Genomic DNA, 20,568 nt, shown 5'->3' with positions numbered 1-20,568 from the left:
TTTTGTGACTCCTATCTTTGGCTGGAAAAATGGCTGTGTGTTTTTTCGACTTGGCGGTGATCTAACAATCATATGTTGTGCTTTAGCTGTAAAGCATTTTTGAAATTGGACACGATGGGTAGATTAACAAGATGTTTATCTTTCATTTGCTGTATTGGACTTGTTAATGTGTGAAAGTTACATATTTCGAAAAAATATTTTTTAATTTCGCGCGCTGCCTTTTCAGTGGAATGTTGTCGAGGTGTTCTGCTAGCGGAACCCCTAAGCTAGAAGGGTTAACCTCTTTGGGCTAGGGGGCAGTATTTTGACATCCAGGTGAAAAGCATACCCAAAGTAAACTGCCTGTTACTCAGGCCCAGAACCTAGGATATGCATTGGTAGATATATTTGGATAGAAAACACTCTAAAACTGTTAAAATAATATATGTTTCTAAAACTGTTAAAATAATGTCTGTGAGTATAACAGAACTGATATGGCAGGCGAAACCCTGAGGAAAAACCATAAAAAAAATATATATTTTCAGCCTACTACCGTTTCCAATGGCTGCCATGTTTATTATGAGGCGAAATCCTCCCAGATTGCAGTTCATAGGGCTTCCACTAGATGTCAACAGTCTTTAGAAAGAGTTTCAGGCTTGTTTTTGGAAAAATGCTAGAATTTGTAGTTTTTCTAAGTGGCTCCCATTTTTGATGTAGTGTTTTCATGCACATGGGTGAGAGGGCGTTCTTTGTTGTTTATCTCCGGTATAGACAATAACGATTCTCCGTCTTAAATTGTATCGTTTATTTACATATTAGGGTACCGGAGGTTTGATTATAAACGTTGTTTGACATGTTTGGTGAAGCTTATTGGTAATGTTTGGGATTTATTTTGTATGCATTTTGAAGGAGGGAAAACGGTGGATTATTGAATGAAGCGCGCCAGCTAAACTGACTTTTTGGGGTTATAAAGAAGGACTTCATCGAACAAAAGGACCATTTGTGATGTAGCTGGGACCTTTTGGAGTGCCAACAGAAGAAGATCTTCAAAGGCATTTATTATATCGCTATTTCTGACTTTCGTGGCGCACCTGCCTGGTTGAAATATGTTTTTCATGCTTTTGTATGCGGGGCGCTGTCTTCAGATAATCGCATGGTGTGCTTTCGCCGTAAAGCCTTTTTAAAATCTGACACAGCGGCTGGATTAACCAGAAATTAAGCTTCATTTTGATGTATGACACTTGTATTTTCATGAATGTTAATTATTTCTGTATTTTGAATTTCGCGCTCTGCAATTTCACCGGATGTTGTGTAGCTGGGTTGCTAGCGGAACGCCTGTGCCAGAAAAGTTAACGAAGCCGGTGACTGATGTGGTAAACTCCTCAATGCCATCGGATGAATCCCGGAACATGTTCAAGTCTGTGCTTGCAAAAAAGTCCTGTAGCTCAGCATCCGCCCACTTGTGTATTGAGCGTGTCACTGGTACTTCCGGTTTGAGTTTCTGCTTGTAAGCAGGAATCAGAAGGATAGTGTTAAGGTCAGATTTGCCAAATTGAGGGCATGGGAGAGCTTTGTATGTGTCTCTGTGTGGAGTTAAGGTGATCAATAGTTTTTTAGCCTCTTGTTACACAGATGATATGCTGGTAGAAATGAGGTAAGACAGATAGTTTTCCTGCATTAAAATCATCCGGCTTCTAGGATGAGCATTTTCTTTTTTGCTTATGGCCCTATACAGCTCATTGAGTGCGGTCTTAGTGCTAGCAACGGTTATTTGTGGTAAATAGACTGCTAATATTAGATGACAACTCTTGGTAAATAGTATGGCTTACAGCTTATCATGAGGTATTCTAACTCAGGTGAGCAGAACCTTGAGACTTCCTTAACAATAGCTGGTGCACAATCTCTAATGTTTCTCCAACCAAATGTTACTTTGGTTGACCATGTCCTTGGAGCCATTTTGGCTCCTTCAGCTAGAGGCCAGTTGGTGGAATGACTCAGGTATGACATGATCCTGCTGACATCACCTTGATCCCAGATCCCATACACTGTGTCCAATGCAAGACTAGTATGACATACGACTCTTGCTATACAGAGTCTAGGGAGCTTCCTGTGACTAAAGCGGTTTGTGAAACTCCCACATCATTAGAGTGACTGACTGCAAATCTCAGTTCAGGCAATGATTACTTGAGAAAAAAAAGCAAGGGTAATTTAAAATTGGCTGATGCAACTGTGTGTAGAAGGAGTAAATGATAACAATGTGTTTATTTTCCGTAAACCTTTTGAATCCCAATGCAATGCACATAAAGACATGTGGGATGAGGTTATAACGGAATGAAATTCCAATCTCCGGTCTATAGCATGCAAGGCAGGTTGTTTTGTGGAAAAGCTGCCACGATATTTATTATCTTAGGGAATTCTTTATATACAACATGCAATAAATGTTATAATAAAACAGGGGCATAATGTATTATACCCAAGACTGTGAATGATTATAAGACTCAAACCTCAATATCTATATGGCCAAATTATTAAGTATACAGCGAGGCAAAGGTAGACACAAAAAACAAAGTCTAAACATTTCAACAAAATACTGACGTAGGCGTTAAACAGGAAATGATTCATTCCGCGTCAATCAAGTGTCCATTATCTCCCCTGGTAGCTTACACGAAGCATAAAGACCGTATAACAATTGAAACAGCCCCCGTCACTTTCAAGAAACCATTTAAAACCGAACACGTCTACACGACCCCCACATGGTTCCAATAGCCATGGTTACTGGGTCAACTAAAATGAAGATGGTCCAAAAAAATTATAATTAAAGGGCATTACGCAACAAGCTTTTTCTACTTCAATACAAACTTGGTTCTCCTAGTAAAGGATAGTGGACAGGGAATTACAACAAAATAAATTACTCTCGGCATAGGTTACGTTTCATGATAAAAATATATAAAGTATTTTGGCTATAAACAGTGAACTAAATGTTCACTTCAACTGGACAACAAGTCGGAAAACAGTTTGCGTACATATACTGTGTGTAAAATTAAAGCACATTAAAAGGAAATGTACTTACATTTTCAATAATTTGGTTCAAAAGCCGACTCCTGAAAACTGCCTAACTATTCCCGTATTCCCCACTGGAATGGAAGTGATTGAAAGGAAAACTGTGATTAGAAGTAAGGTAGGAGAAGGATGACTCAACCACGAAAAGGGGAGTTGTTTGCCAAGGCACGCATGGTGCATACCTGTGCACTGCTGAACCTTCAGGACAGGACGCGATTTAATGCACTGCTTTGAAATGTGTCAACAATGATGATAATGGGAATTGTTACATTTCAATTAGTCCCTTATCAAGGTGCGAGGTGAAAACCAGGTACAGTATGAAGAGAGATTAGGCTACAACGAACCAATTGTGTCAAATATCAATGTGCATTTTATCATAGTCTGACGTTATTGATTTCACAAGAACACTGCAATCACAATTATTTGTAAGTGATACCATTTTCATAAAATGTTATTGGTCACATACACGTGTTTAGCAGATGTTAAAGAAGTAATAAGAGAGTGAATCATTGTTAGTTGTAAGTCTGTTTTTTTCCTATATCTTCACATAAATGTTAGCATGGCTATAAAACTGGCTACAGCTCAGTAAAAGGTTTGTTAATGAGATACACACCAAATGTATAAGTAATTAATTTACCACATTCAGACACAAGTTACCACTTTTAATACATGCATAAACATTGATACTGATTTGTTATTATGTACATTTACTGCCCTCTCCTGACCACTTCAGTAAGTTGTCTTGGAACTATCCAAATGAGTTAAGAATTTGATTTTAAAGCCATACAGCAGTTTAGAGCAGGGGTTCCCAACCTTCTTCACTCAGGCATTAGAGAACATCCTGTAAGCGCGCGCCACGTAATGGGCACAAGACCTGTTCACTCCCCTCTTGTTGGTTGATAAAATGTTGCAGCAATAGCTCTCTAAGGTCTGCAATGACAAGAGGAAAACTGCTGATGCACTACCAAATTTCGAAACTGCATATTTTGCATTCTACTATAACAACTTTCAGGAGTAAGTTGAAAGCCGGAAGGAGTTCCTTTAAAAACACACACACAAAGTTTGGGAACCACTGGTTTATAAGACTTCAAATAACTTAAAGATTCACTTACAGAAAGATTCACTTCAGAAAGAAACTATTCACGCCACTTGGCTTTTTCCACATTGTTGTTACATAGTGGGATTAAAATTGATTTAATTATAATTTTTATCAACGATCTACTCAAAATACTCTTAATGTCAAAGTGGAAGAAAAATGCTAACATAAAACATTTGAAAATAAAACACTAATATGTTTTGATTAGATAAGTATTCAACCACCTGAGTCAATATGTTGGAATCACATTTGGCAGAGATCACAGCTGTGAGTCTTTTTGGGTAACTCGAAGAGCCTTGCACTCCTGGATTGTACAATATTTACCTGTTTTTATTCATTTATATTCTTCAAGCTCAGTCAAGTTAGTTGTGTCTTGTTTTAAGTCAAAACTGCAACTAGGCCACTCAGGAACATTCAGTGTTGTCTTGGTAATGCTGTATATTTGGCCTTGTAGGTAATTGTCCTGCTGAAAGGTGAATTTGTCTCACAGTGGTTGTTGGAAAGCAGACTGAACCAGGTATTCCTCTAGGATTTAGCATGTGCTTAGCTCTTTTCCATAAATTGTTTTCCAAAAAGAACTCCCTAGTCCTTGCCGATGACAAGCATACCCATAACATGATGCAGCCACCACTATGCTTGAAAATATGAAGAGTGGTACCTGTGTGTTGTGTTGGATTTGCCCCAAACATAACGCTGTTTATTCAGGACAAAAAGCTCATTTCTTTGCAGTTTTATTTTAATATTTGTATTCTGTACAGGCTTCCTTCTTTTCACTCTGTCATGTAGGTTAGTATTGTCGAGTAACTACAATGGTGTTGATCCATCCTTAGTGTTCTATCACAGCCATTAAACACTGTAACTGTTTTAAAAAGTCACCATTTGCCTCATGATGAAAACCCTTAGCGGTTTCATGCCTCTTTGGCAAGAGTTAGGAAGGGCGCCTTTATCTTTGTAGTGACTAGGTGTATTGATACACCATCCAAAGTGTAATTAATAACTGCACAGTGCTCATAGGGATATTAAATGCTTGCTTTTTTTTGCCATCTACCAATAGGTGCCCTTCTTTTCTGGAAATTCCCTGCTCGACTGAGGGACCTTACAGAGAATTGTGTGCGTAGTACAGAAAAGGGGTAGTCAGGAAAAACAATTATGTTAACCACCATTATTGCACACAGAGTGAGTGCATGCAACTTGTGATACAGTGGGGAGAACAAGTATTTGATAACCTGCAAAATCGGCAGTGTTTCCTACTTACAAAGCATGTAGAGGTCTGTAATTTTTATCATTGCTACACTTCAACTGTGAGAGACGGAATCTAAAACAAATCCAGAAAATCACATTGTATGATTTTTAAGTAATTCATTTCCATTTTATTGCATGACATAAGTATTTGATACATCAGAAAAGCAGAACTTAATATTTGGTACAGAGATCATACGTTTCCTGTAGTTCTTGACCAGGTTTGCACACACTGCAGCAGGGATTTTGGCCCACTCCTCCATACAGACCTTCTCCAGATCCTTCAGGTTTCGGGGCTGTCGCTGGGAAATACGGACTTTCAGCTCCCTCCAAAGATTTTCTATTGGGTTCAGGTCTGGAGACTGGCTAGGCCACTCCAGGACCTTGAGATGCTTCTTACGGAGCCACTCCTTAGTTGCCCTGGCTGTGTGTTTCAGGTTGTTGTTATGCTGGAAGACCCAGCCACGACCCATCTTCAATGCTCTTACTTTGGGAAGGAGGTTGTTGGCCAAGATCCCGCGATACATGGCCCCATCCATCCTCCCCTGAATACGGTGCAGTCGTCCTGTCCCCTCTGCAGAAAAGCATCCCCAAAGAATGATGTTTCCACCTCCATGCTTCACGGTTGGAATAGTGTTCTTGGGGTGGTACTCATCCTTCTTCTTCCTCCAAACACGGCAAGTGGAGTGTAGACCAAAAAGCTCTATTTTTGTCTCATCAGACCACATGACCTTCTCCCATTCCTCCTCTGGATCATCCAGATGGTCATTGGCAAACTTCAGACGGGCCTGGACATGCGCTGGCTTGAGCAGGGGGAACTTGCATGCGCTGCAGGATTTTAATCCATGACAGCGTAGTGTGTTACTAATGGTTTTCTTTGAGACTGTGGTCCCAGCTCTCTTCAGGTCATTGACCAGGTCCTGCCGTGTAGTTCTGGGCTGATCCCTCACCTTCCTCATGATCATTGATGCCCCACGAGGTGAGATCTTGCATGGAGCCCCAGACCGAGGGTGATTGACCGTCATCTTGAACTTCTTCCATTTTCTAATAATTGCGCCAACAGTTGTTGCCTTCTCACCAAGCTGCTTGCCTATTGTCCTGTAGCCCATCCCAGCCTTGTGCAGGTCTACAATTTTATCCCTGATGTCCTTACACAGCTCTCTGGTCTTGGCCACTGTGGAGAGGTTGGAGTCTGTTTGATTGAGTGTGTGGACAGGTGTATTTTATACAGGTAACGAATTCAAACAGGTGCAGTTAATACAGGTAATGAGTGGAGATCAGGAGGGCTTCTTAAAGAAAAGGTCTGTGAGAGCCGGAATTCTTACTGGTTGGTAGGTGATCAAATACTTATGTCATGCAATAAAATGCAAATTAATTACTTAAAAATCATACAAATGTGATTTTCTGGATTTTTGTTTTAGATTCAGTCTCTCACAGTTGAAGTGTAGCTATGATAAAAATTACAGACCTCTACATGCTTTGTAAGTAGGAAAACCTGCAAAATCGGCAGTGAATCAAATACTTGTTCTCCCCACTGTATTTGTACTCCATAACTTATTTAAGCTCGCCACAACAAAAGGGGTTGAATACCTATTGACTCAAGGCAGTTCAGCTTTATATTTTGATATTAATTTGTTAACATTTCTAAACACATAATTCCACTTTGACATAATGGATTATTGTGTGTAGACCAGTGACACAAAATCTCAATTGAATCCATCTTAAATGCAGGCTATAACACAACAAAATGTGGAAAAATTCAAAGGGTGTGAATACCTTCTGAAGGCACATCCCAGAGGGTTATTTCATAGAGAATCTAGGCCTATTATACCACCAAACATCAAATGTAATTAATTTTCATTGACTCGGCTATTTCTCAATCCTCTACATTTTGATCCTCTGAGATACACTGTAGCAGTTGAACTCATTGCTCAAGTGTAGTCAGATCTTTAGGCTCGCACACGCCGCATCAAAAGTGGATCTAGCATTTGTCTGCTGATCATTCAGCACACTGTTTTTTAAGCTGGGTGTACCACTACACCCAGCTTAAAACACCGTCCCAGAAAAGTTTGAGATCGGAGATAAAATCACCATGTCGTTGCCTAGTCTGGGTGTGCGGATGCCACCGACGCTCGTTTAATGTGAGCGGGTCAAAGATGCAATCTGAGGGCTACTGATCTGAGCAGTCCCAGACGTCCTGATGTTTTCAAACACGTTTCCACAAAACCTGCAATGCTCTTGTAGTGTGAGATGTGCAACGACTAGTTTTGAGAACGGTGGTCAGCAATATCCCATGAGATGCTGAAGTTGTTTCGCATCACCCAGAATGTGTAGACTCTCGAGCAGAAGCGTTTGTACTTGCCTTTAACCAAAGCGTCAAATCCTTATAGCTCTGATGATCACAAGCAATGTTTTTCAATTCATAATGTTGGCTAGATATTTCAACTCTGTACGGCATGCGTGGTAAGGGCAACACCTGTTGTATTAGGCCATGTGACAATTTTACTTGATTTGTGAATGTCTGACTGAAAACGTATGAGGCTGCTTTGAGCCACAGCTCATTCTAGCTACACAATCTAATCGCATTACTGTTTTCGCGAGACAGCGTGGTGGTATCAAGAATCCTCACGAGCAAGTGAAGAGTCTTGCAGAGTGTGACACCCCGTCTGTGCTAGATAGTTTAGTGTGCGCACAACTAGGTTGGCAAGACAAAAAAAACGTCAGGAGAGATGGTCGTTTAATGTGAGAGGCTCAGAGATATTAGGCTTTTGAAAGTCATGTAGTGTACACCAGGCATTAGGGACCACCCACTTTAGATGTCTGATTGACAAGATTTTTCTACACGATTCTACATGTAAAATTTGTGCGCAAATTACTTTGAGGTGCTAAGTACTCTCGACCAGCAAACACTATTGGTGTGTCTGAGTCCTTTGGTATGAGTAGGAGTGTGTGAGCCAGAGGAGGACCTAAAATGCCCAGTGCCCACCAGGGAGGGAAGAACATGGTGGTGGGAATCAGAATGTGTGGACACAGCACCTGCTCGACCACTGCATGGCTCACATACTCAGAATCCTGATATTCACTTTGTCTCTCAAAGAATGCTGGCGCCTAGAGACCCTGAACAAGCCCCCACAATTCCCAGACAGCAGGGTATCAAATCACCAAAGACATGGCACCAAGACAGCAGCAGTTAAAATAGAAAAAAAAGGAGGCAGATATCTGGTTCAGCCAATTCCATTACTAAACAGACTTTAACCCCCAGTTGCTCCAAATTCATAAATTATCCTGGTAGTAAAGTAGTTAGAACCTAAAAGGTAGGGTAATATCCGAGGTCTTGCCCAAGTGCCAAAAAGGCTGGCACATTCCACAATTAACTCACTGTACAATCAAAAGATTTGACTTGTGTACAAAGACAGAATGTGAGGAAAATATAGCTGGCCCAAGAAGAGAAAGGAGATGTGTTGCAAAGCCACACAGCGCTTTGTTCAACATATATATAGGATTTCCATGGGATTGAGGAGAGAGCCGCCTCCTTAAGCCTTTCTATAAGGCCCTGTAGATTTCCATCACCACACTTTCTGGTTTCGTGTCCCAAATGGCAACCTATTCCCAATATAGTGCCTTACTATGCACACTATGAGTCCTGGTCAAAAGTAGTGCACTATAAAAAGGGAATAGAGTGCATTGTGGGACTACTCCTTGGTCTATATTGGGTGTGGGAGCTGAGTGTACACAGGCGACTCTGAGGGGTTGTTTTTGTGGTGATCCCCCCACACAGTCCAGCTCATTCACACAGGAAACTCATGTGCACTGAATGTGGCAGTGAACCATGTCTCAGGAAAAAGCTGGAAGTAAGATATTCTGCTTTTACACTACCACTCAACCAACCTTGACAACAAAAACCTCATGGGTGACTAGGCCATGCACTCTTCCCCTCTCTCGTTCTACGAGTACCCTCTGGGGTCAGTGTCTTAGACTAGGCCAATGTCTGCACTCTGCAGCACTCATGGCAATGTCCTGGGTGTCAGCAGAGAGATACAGTGGGGCAAAAAAGTATTTAGTCAGCCACCAATTGTGCAAGTTCTCTCACTTAAAAAGGTGAGAGAGGCCTGTAATTTTCATCATAGGTACACTTCAACTATGACAGACAAAATGAGAAGAAAAAAAAATCCAGAAAATCACATTGTAGGATTTTTAATGAATTTATTTGCAAATTATGGTGGAAAATAAATATTTGGTCACCTACAAACAAGCAAGATTTCTGGCTCTCACAGACCTGTAACTTCTTATTTAAGAGGCTCCTCTGTCCTCCACTCATTACCTGTAATAATGGCACCTGTTTGAACTTGAATCAGTATAAAAGACACCTGTCCACAACCTCAAACAGTCACACTCCAAACTCCACTATGGCCAAGACCAAAGAGCTGTCAAAGGACACCAGAAACAAAATTGTAGACCTGCACCAGGCTGGGAAGACTGAATCTGCAATATGTAAGCAGCTTGGTTTGAAGAAATCAACTGTGGGAGCAATTATTAGGAAATGGAAAACATACAAGACCACTGACAATCTCCCTCGATCTGTGGCTCCACGCAAGATCTCACCCCGTGGGGTCAAAATGATCACAAGAACGGTGAGCAAAAATCCCAGAACCACACGGGGGGACCTAGTGAATGACCTGCAGAGAGCTGGGACCAAAGTAACAAAGCCTACCATCAGCAAGGGCATTGAAGATGAAACGTGACTGGGTCTTTCAGCATGACAATGATCCCAAACACACCGCCCGGAGTTGCTTCGTAAAAAGCATTTCAAGGTCCTGGAGTGGCCTAGCCAGTCTCCAGATCTCAACCCCATAGAAAATCTTTGGAGGGAGTTGAAAGTCCATGTTGCCCAGCAACAGCCCCAAAACATCACTGCTCTAGAGGAGATCTGCATGGAGGAATGGGCCAAAATACCAGCAACAGCGTGTGAAAACCTTGTGAAGACTTACAGAAAACGTTTGACCCCTGTCATTGCCAACAAAGGGTATATAACAAAGTATTGAGATAAACTTTTGTTATTGACCAAATACTTATTTTCCACCATAATTTGCAAATAAATTCATTAAAATCCTACAACGTGATTTTCTGGATTTTTTTTCTAATTTTGTCTGTCATAGTTAAAGTGTACCTATGATGAAAATTACAGGCCTCTCTCACCTTTTTAAGTGAGAGAACTTGCACAATTGGTGGCTGACTAAATACTTTTTTGCCCCACTGTATACAGGCTCCTGTCCGGCACAAAACAAACCCTGCCTTGGTTCACAGAGGACATTAAAGGATGGGTCATGTCAACCAGAAATCCCAGAAAGACACAAATTGTGTTTTGTTTAAGGGAACATAGCAGCCGGCAATAACACATTCCCTGAATGTAATTGTGTCTTTATAACAACATAACGGAATTGCTAGGCTATACGTAGCAACTTAGCATTACCCTCAGTCAGCTTCCAGAGTGAGAACGAAACAGTCAGACCTTTTCCACACGTAACATTTAGCAACTTTACTCGCTCTAGCTCCAGCATCGGTAATTAGTTGTTTGCAATTATCCTAAATTACTGGTGCTTTGAAAAGTAATTGCCAGTTGAAAAAGGTTTTGAGAACGCAAAGTAAACAAGACTCTCAGGGTTACTGAACTCTCCCGCCCTTCTGGTCAGTGTCTGTGTGGCCTTGTGAGGCTCCCATAATGAAGATGTGTAATGGAAATCTATTTGAAATTAGCCAAAGCTGAGACTGGAACATCTCTGATGTGGACAGCACAGGTTACCTCCCAAATAACACCCTGGCAATTCCCTATATAGTGCACTACTTTTGACCAGAGCTCAATAGGCTCCAGTCGAAACTAGTGCATAGGGTGCCATTTGGGTTGTAACCACAGTCTCCGGCTGCCACTCCAGCATCCAAACCAAAGATAGCTGTGATCTGCAGGAATACAACCCTCCTCACTCATTACCACAGTGGCTGCGCTTAAAGCCATCAACACCCCTTCACAGAAAGCACCGTTGAGGACCTTGACGCATGCCCTCTACTTAGTATTCTGTGGGGTGCAGGATATTTTTGGCCAAGAGAAATACACTTGCTAACCAGCGGGACTGCTTTTAAGAGTCTAACGAGCACTTCAAATGTGTTTTGGGAGCATGGGTTTTACCACACGCACATCACACTAAAGATGGGGGAAGTAGCCTCATGCAAAATGGGTTTGGTGTTGTTGAGGATAAAAGACAGTGCTATTCAGGACATTTCTAAACGTTACTCCCTTTAATTGAATGGCTCAAAGAAAATATTCTTAAAACATTTGCTCTTATTTAGTGTGTATTGATTATGATCCAGTATTTTTCACTCGGCTCCATCCCTTTTCAGTGATAACTCAAAATAGGATTTGGGAGGTCCATAAAATAAATTGTTGTGAATGTATGAATTAACGTCATATCAGACAGTGAACCATTAGCCTAACCTAGAGGTACTCATCAATTCCCATTGTATTTCATTAGAAATTCCTATGACATGAGGGTTAGGTCCTCTTCTCTATCTTTCCCTGCTCATCTGAGAGGAAGTTCACAGTTCCTTTTGGGTCAATGTATTACAGCAACAGAATGGTCAGAGTGGGTTACTGTTTAGTCTGGATGTCTGTACTGCAGGGGGTGGAGCAGGAACTACTAGACATGTTGACTATGAGACTGCCAAACATAGTGCCACCCTGTGTGGTAATACTGTCCAGTATTAGACCTCCTGGGTATGTTACATACATCAGAGAAAAAAGATGACAAAGTCAGCAGAGAATTATTTTAAAAGCATACTGGGCTAGAGAAATAATGGTGATTTTAACTGCAGTATAGTAAGGTAACCCTCGTGAAAGAGGTCCTCAACATAAAAGGTTACAGAGAAAATTGTCTAGGTCTAATCAAATGAGTACAGCATCTGAACTAAATATTCATAAAACTTTATGTAACATTATTTAGGGGAACAGTAAGTGTGCTGTGTGAACATGACATGCCAATGGACTAAATTGAAGCATCATTCACCAAGGTGACAGTCACGAGTATCACACACCCTGAGACTATAATCAAGTACCAAAGCTCAACTGTCAGTGGCTCAATAGAGGCATGCTGTTCTGCCTTTCCCTTGCATCACCCTGGCCCTAACCCCACAATGCCACAGATTCCAACACATCACACTCGTTCCCAGCACGTCCACCAATTTCCATTGAATTTCAAGACCACTTCATTCACAGAATGACATTAAAGTCACTCCTTAGAGGCAACAAATACCCATAACTTCCTGAGAGGTCTAAAGAATATGGAATATGGATGCAGATATGGTTTTGAGTGGTGGAAATGTAATCAATTAATGCTAAAGGGACAGTGCAATCAACAACAAAAAAATCCTGTAAATAAAATAAACAAATATATATATTTCCACACTATGAGGTTGAAATAACACTATTATGTGTTGTTCAGGTGGTAGAGTTTTTGCCCACAGCATGACATCACAATCTGATCTGATTATTCAGACCAATGACCAGTCATCTTTTATTTGCATACGTACCCTCCTTTCTTTGAAGAAGAGCAGGGTTCTCCAGCACTGTTTCTGGAGCGCTACCCTCCTGTAGGTTCTCACTCCAACCCCAGTTGTGACCAACCTGATTCAGCTCATCAACTAGCTAATTATTAGAATCAGGCGTGCTAGATTAGGGTTGGAGCGAAAATATACAGGGCCCGGATTCACAAAACCTTGTTAAGGACAACAAAAAAATGTAAGTGCCATTTCTTCCTACACTTTATTTCTCAATTAAGTTATAGAAAGAAACTTATGAACATTTTCAATGTTTTTCCTATGAAAATAGTTAATAAATTAGATTCTTGAAAGTAAAGTTATAGGATTACTACTTGGAAATGTTATTAATTCCAAGATGGCTAAAAACCCTCGTCTTAAAATCATGGAAGTGAGAAAATAAGCTAATGAAAGACCTGTAATTTTCATCATAGGTACACTTCAACTATGACAGACAAAATGAGAAAAAGAAATCCAGAAAATCACATTGTAGGATTTTTTATGAATTTATTTGCAAATTATGGTGGAAAATAAGTATTTGGTCACATACAAACAAGCAAGATTTGTAACTTCTTCTTTAAGAGGCTCCTCTGTCCTCCACTCGTTACCTGTATTAATGGCACCTGTTTAAACTTGTTATCAGTATAAAAGACACCTGTCCACAACCTCAAACAGTCACACTCCAAACTCCACTATGGCCAAGACCAAAGAGCTGTCAAAGGACACCAGAAACAAAATTGTAGACCTGCACCAGGCTGGGAAGACTGAATCTGCAATAGGTAAGCAGCTTGGATTGAAGAAATCAACTGTGGGAGCAATTATTAGGAAATGGAAGACATACAAGACCACTGATAATCTCCCTCGATCTGGGGCTCCACGCAAGATCTCACCCCATGGGGTCAAAATGATCACAAGAACAGTGAGCAAAAATCCCAGAACCACACGGGGGGACCTAGTGAATGACCTGCAGAGAGCCATCAGTAACACTGATGACCATCAGTAACACACTATGCCGCCAGGGACTCAAATCCTGCAGTGCTAGACGTGTCCCCCTGCTTAAGCCAGTACATGTCCAGGCCCGTATGAAGTTTGCTAGAGAGCATTTGGATGATCCAGAAGAAGATTGGGAGAATGTCATATGGTCAGATGAAACCAAAATATAACTTTTTGGTAAACACTCAACTCGTCGTGTTTGGAGGACAAAGAATGCTGAGTTGCATCCAAAGAACACCATACCTACTGTGAAGCATGGGGGTGGAAACATCATGCTTTGGGGCTGTTTTTCTGCAAAGGGACCAGGACGACTGATCCGTGTAAAGGAAAGAATGAATGGGGCCATGTATCGTGAGATTTTGAGTGAAAACCTCCTTCCTTCAGCAAGGGCATTGAAGATGAAACGTGGCTGGGTCTTTCAGCATGACAATGATCCCAAACACACCGCCCGGGCAACGAAGGAGTGGCTTCGTAAGAAGCATTTCAAGGTCCTGGAGTGGCCTAGCCAGTCTCCAGATCTCAACCCCATAGAAAATCTTTGGAGGGAGTTGAAAGTCCGTGTTGCCCAGCAACAGCCCCAAAACATCACTGCTCTAGATGAGATCTGCATGGAGGAATGGGCCAAAATACCAGCAACAGTGTGTGAAAACCTTGTGAAGACTTACAGAAAACGTTTGACCTCTGTCATTGCCAACAAAGGGTATATAAAAGTAATGAGAAACTTTTGTTATTGACCAAATACTTATTTTCCACCATAATTTGCAAATAAATTCATTTAAAAAAAAATCTCATTTTGTCTGTCATAGTTGAAGTGTACCTATGATGAAAATTACAGGTCTCTCATCTTTTAAGCGGGAGAACTTGCACAATTGGTGGCTGACTAAATACTTTTTTGCCCCACTGTGTGTGTGTGTGTGTGTGTGTGTATATATATATTATATATATATATATATATATATATATATATATACATATATATATATACATACATACACACTGCTCAATAAAATAAAAGGTAACACTTAAACAACACAATGTAACTCCAAGTCAATCACACTTCTGTGAAATCAAACTGTCCATTTATGAAGCAACACTGATTGACAATAAATTTCACATGCTGTTGTGCAAATGGAATAGACAACAGGTGGAAATTATAGGCAATTAGCAAGACACCCCCAATAAAGGAGTGGTTCTGCAGGTGGCGACCACAGAACACTTCTCAGTTCCTATGCTTCTTGGCTGATGTTTTGGTCACTTTTGAATGCTGGCGGTGCTTTCACTCTAGTGGTAGCATGAGACGGAGTCTACAACCCACACAAGTGGCTTAGGTAGTGCAGCTCATCCAGGATGGCACATCAATGCAAGCTGTGGCAAGAAGGTTGGCTGTGTCTGTCAGCGTAGTGTCCAGAGGATGGAGGCGCTACCAGGAGACAGGCCAGTACATCAGGAGACGTGGAGGAGGCCGTAGGAGGGCAACAACCCAGCAGCAGGACCGCTACCTCTGCCTTTGTGCAAGGAGGAGCACTGCCAGAGCCCTGCAAAATGACCTCCAGCAGGCCACAAATGTGCATGTGTCTGCTCAAACGGTCAGAAACAGACTCCATGAGGGTGGTATGAGGGCCCGACGTCCACAAGTGGGGGTTGTACTTACAGCCCAACACCGTGCAGGACGTTTGGCATTTGCCAGAGAACACCAAGATCGGCAAATTCGCCACTGGCGCCCTGTGCTCTTCACAGATGAAAGCAGGTTCACACTGAGCACGTGACAGACGTGACAGTCTGGAGACGCCGTGGAGAACGTTCTGCTGCCTGCAACATTCTCCAGCATGACCGGTTTGGCGGTGGGTCAGTCATGGTGTGGGGTGGCATTTCTTTGGGGGGCCGCACAGCCCTCCATGTGCTCGCCAGAGGTAGCCTGACTGCCATTAGGTACCGAGATGAGATCCTCAGACCCCTTGTGAGATCATATGCTGGTGCGGTTGGCCCTGGGTTCCTCCTAATGCAAGACAATGCTAGACCTCATGTGGCTGGAGTGTGTCAGCAGTTCCTGCAAGAGGAAGGCATTGATGCTATGGACTGGCCCGCCCGTTCCCCAGACCTGAATCCAATTGGGCACATCTGGGACATCATGTCTCGCTCCATCCACCAACTCCACGTTGCACCACAGACTGTCCAGGAGTTGGCGGATGCTTTAGTCCAGGTCTGGGAGGAGATCCCTCAGGAGACCATCCGCCACCTCATCAGGAGCATGCCCAGGCGTTGTAGGGAGGCCATACAGGTACGTGGAGGCCACACACACTACTGAGCCTCATTTTGACTTGTTTTAAGGACATTACATCAAAGTCGGATCAGCCTGTAGTGTGGTTTTTCACTTTAATTTTGAGTGTGACTCCAAATCCAGACCTCCATGGGTTGATACATTTGATTTCCATTGATAAGTGTGATTTTGTTGTCAGCGCATTCAACTAAGTAAAGAAAAAAGTATTTAATAAGAATATTTCATTCATTCAGATCGAGGATGTGTTATTTTAGTGTTCCCTTTATTTTTTTGAGCAGTGTATATAAAAACATTTTTACCAGTAATCTCAGTAAGAAATATGCTAACATGATTGTCCTTGCTAGCTAGCTAGCTAAGAAATGTTCATGGAATTGCACATATGAACTATCTTGTGAACTTCTTAAGAAGCTACATAATCTTTTTACTTAAGAAGTGTTTTGTGAATCTGGGCTCTGATCCAGATTCTTGACGATCCTATACATCCCTCAAACTCAACTCTGGATCTCGAAGCCAGTTCCACTGCGTTTTTGAATCATTCCCCTCTAAATCAGGGACTGATTTAGACCTGGGACAAAAGGTGGGTGCAATTAATTATCAGGTAGAACAGAAAACCAGCAGGCTCCTGACATCGTAGAGTAAAAGGCGCTGCATGGTCAATCCGATGTTTGCGTTGGCCGTGCAACATTTGTGATACGGCCTCTGAAGAAGTCAGGGCATTCATACTTCTGGCGCTTCGCGGAGCAGTGCAGAGCTGTTGTGAAGGAAGTGAGTTTGTGTTTATACAGGACCTACCACCCTCACCAACTGTCAACCAATCGTGTCAACACAGAGCTACATACAACCCTCAGCATTGTTACAAAATTTGAGAGGCACACGGCGATGCGGTACGGAGTCTGATTTGGCTCTTGCGGAGCCTCCGGAGGCATGCATTGCATCACATCCTTCATACGAAGCAACCAACCACATTTTTGGAAAAAGCATGAACTGGCTTTAAGAGTTGACTGCCCTGTCTATAAGACAATCAGGGCTGTCTACAGTGCCTTCGGAAAGTATTCAGACCCATTGACATTTTCAAATTTGTTACGTTACAATCTAAAATGGATTTTTAAAAATTACCTCCTCAGCAATCTACACACAGTACCCAATAATGACAAAGGCACACATCTGTCTATATAAAAAGGTCCCACAGTTGACAGTGCATGTCAGAGCAACAACCAAGCCATGAGGTCGAAGTAATTGTCCGTAGAGCTCCGAGACAGGATTGTGTCGAGGCACAGATCTGGGGAAGAGTACTAAAAAATGTGTGCAGCATTGAAGGTCCCCAAGAACACAGTGGTCTCCATCATTCTTGAATGGAATAAGTTTGGAACCACCAATACTCTTCCTAGAGCAGGCCACCCGTGCAAACTGAGAAATTGGGGGAGAAGGGCCTTGGTCAGGGAGGTGACCAAGAACTCGATGGTCACACTGACAGAGCTCCTCTGTGGAGATGGGAGAACATACCAGGAGGACAACCATCTCTGCAGCACTCCACCAATAAGGCCTTCATGGTAGAGTGGCCAGACGGAAGCCACTCCTCAGTAAAAGGCACGACAGCCCGCTTGGAGATCGCCAAAAGGCCCCTAAAGGACTCTCAGACCATGAGAAACAAGATTCTCTGGTCTGATGAAACCAAGATTGAACTCTTTGGCCTGAATGCTAAGCATCACATCTGCAGGAGTGACTTCGGGACAAGTCTCCGAATGTCCTTGAGTGACACAGCCTTGAGCCCGGACATGAACCCGATTGAACATCTCTGGTGAGACCTGAAAATAGCTGTGCAGCGACACTTCCCATCCAACCTGTCAGAACTTGTGAGGATCTGCAGAGAAGAATGGGAGAAACTTCCCAAATACAGGTGTGCCAAGCTTGTAATGTCATATACCCAAGAAGACTCGATACTGTAATCACTGCCAAAGGTGCTTCAACAAAGTACTGAGTAAAGGGTCTGAGTATTTATGTAAATATGATATTTCAGTTTTTTACAAATGAGCAAAAATGTCTCAACCTGTATTTGCTTTGTCATTATGGGGTATTGTGTGTAGAGGGGGGGAAAATGTCATCAATTTTAGAATAAGACTAACATAACAAAATGTGGAAAAGGTTAAGGGGTCTGAATACGTTATGAAGGCACTGTATGTAAATATAATTATTTGTATCAACACAGCCACACGAGCAGACTGAGCATTTGCAAAAGGATGCTTGGGGAAATAAATTATACACTATGTTTTTAGAGTTATTTATATTAAATAAACACATTGATGGAAAAATAATAATTTAAAAAAGACTGCATGGGGGCTTTAAGCATTCCAAAGGAAAATGGAACCTAAAAAAATTGGCCCTTGATATTCCACACCACATTGTAGATGCATGCTGGCGCTTAGGCAATAGTGTGGTGTCTGTCGTGACTTTCGAACAGGACATATCCTCCTGATGGATAAATACCTTTACATCCAATAAATAATATCTGAATGACATGTGTGTATCTTGATTCCTGATGAAAATGTGTTAATACAGTGAGCTTTACACAACTGCATCTGCTTGGTAACAGGACCAGCATACTGTCTCCACTCATAGTAAAGGCTTGCCTGTTGGACCAGACGGGCAAATTGGAAATCCAAATCACCTGCCTGGTCCACCAGGCAAAGAATAGGCCATTCCATTTCAGTGCTTATTATTAAAAAGGTCAATATAAAGCTACGACCAGGGATATAGCCTCACTGAACTTAGAGCAGTATAGCCTGACTGCAGTGCCTTCTATGTGTCCAAACTATTACAGTTCACTGCACTGTCATGCAGTTTTGTTTGTAAGCATTGTTCATACTTAATCACAAAATGTTCCTATAAAAAGTGGTATCAAGTTTGGGGGGGGGGGGGGGGGGGGGTTGTCCATAAATCTGTCCCACAATCATTAATACTAGCTACATTGTTTAGTATTTCATTTAGCTACTTGGAAATAGCCATTTAAAAGGTCCCATGAGCACAAACGTGAAGTTCATAGGAGCAGATCAAAATTGGTGTCAAATGAAAGCTAAGCCTGTATTTTTTTTTAAATTAAGGTGTATATAATTTTTTTCTACCATTTTCCATTCTAAAAATGTGGAATATGCAAAGGCTTTGATTTCTGGTGAAACAGATGGAAAATGGGTCTTAGAAAACACCTAGCAGATAAAAGCTACTAGAAATACATCAAAACACAATGTTGAAGTAAAGACCCCTGTTAATATCAATAAGTAGATTTAGTTTTGCAGAAATGATTTGCCTACTGTAAGTTTAAGGAATATTGCCTAGTGTCTTGTCATTCTGTTACCAAAAACCCACATACAGTGCCTTCAGAAAGTATTTACACCACTCAACTTTTCCACATTTTGTTGTGTTACAGCCTGAATTTAAAATGGATTAAATTGAGATTTTTTGTCAAATAAATTAAAAATTAAAAGCTGAAATGTCTTGAGTCAATAAGTATTCAACCCCTTTGTTATGGCAAGCCTAAATAAGTTCAGGAGTACACATTTGCTTAACAGGTCACATAAGCTGCGTGGCCTCACTGTGTGCAATAGTGTTTAACATGATTTTTGAATGACTACCTCATCTCTGTACCCTACACTTACAGATAATTGTAAGGTCCCTCAGTCGAGCAGTGAATTTCAACCACAGATTCAACCACAAAGACCAGGAACGTTTTCCAACGCCTCACAAAGGGCACCTATTGGTAGATGGGTTAAAAAAAAGCAGACATTGAATGTTCCTGTGAGCATGGTAAAGTTATTAATTACAGTTTGGATGGTGTATCAATACACCGAGTCACTACACAATTACAGGTGTCCTTCCCAACTCAGTTGCCGTAGAGGAAAGAAACCACCCAGGGATTTCACCATGAGGCCAAAACAGTTCCTGAGTTTAATGGCTGTGATAGTAGAACACTGAGGATGGATCAACAATATTGTAGTTACTCCACAATATTAACCTACATGACTGAGTGAAAAGAAGGAAGAAAAATATTCCAAAACATGCATCCTGTTTGCAACAAGGCACTAAAGTAATACTGCAAAAAACGTGGCAAAGCAATTCACTTTTTGTCCTGAATAGTGTTATGTTTGGGACAAATCCAATACAAACACATTACTGAGTACCACTCTCCATATTTCCAAGCACATTTGTGGCTACATCATGTTATGGGTATGCTTGTAATCATTAAGGACTGGGTTTTTCAGGATAAAATTTTTTACAAATTAAGCTCTTGGAGCCTTAAAGTGTCAGCATGCTTCAGTTCGGCTGGCGCATTGCCAAAGTCGGCTAG

At 41.6% G+C, this 20,568-nt stretch overlaps 1 protein-coding gene across 4 annotated transcripts in view; it reads right to left on the bottom strand.

Moving 5' to 3' along the window:
* Positions 1-20,568, bottom strand: part of inavab (innate immunity activator b) — a 48,371-nt gene that overhangs the window by 12,741 nt on the left and 15,062 nt on the right. Inside the window, exon 1 of one of the 4 annotated variants that reach the window (XM_021568998.3) lies at positions 3,050-3,246. The exons of 2 other annotated variants lie outside the window; for them this stretch is intronic. The gene's annotated coding sequence lies outside the window, so the exon portion shown is untranslated. Of the gene's footprint in view, positions 1-3,049; positions 3,247-20,568 lie in introns of those variants that run through there. One more of the 4 variants, XM_090205585.1, reaches the window with a different exon arrangement.

The sequence above is a fragment of the Oncorhynchus mykiss genome, chromosome 17 (genome assembly GCF_057628025.1).
Source record: "Oncorhynchus mykiss isolate SJ-2025 chromosome 17, ASM5762802v1, whole genome shotgun sequence".
Taxonomy (NCBI): domain Eukaryota; kingdom Metazoa; phylum Chordata; class Actinopteri; order Salmoniformes; family Salmonidae; genus Oncorhynchus; species Oncorhynchus mykiss.
Note: the sequence above shows the minus strand (reverse complement) of the source record. Positions and strands in the feature narration are given on the sequence as shown.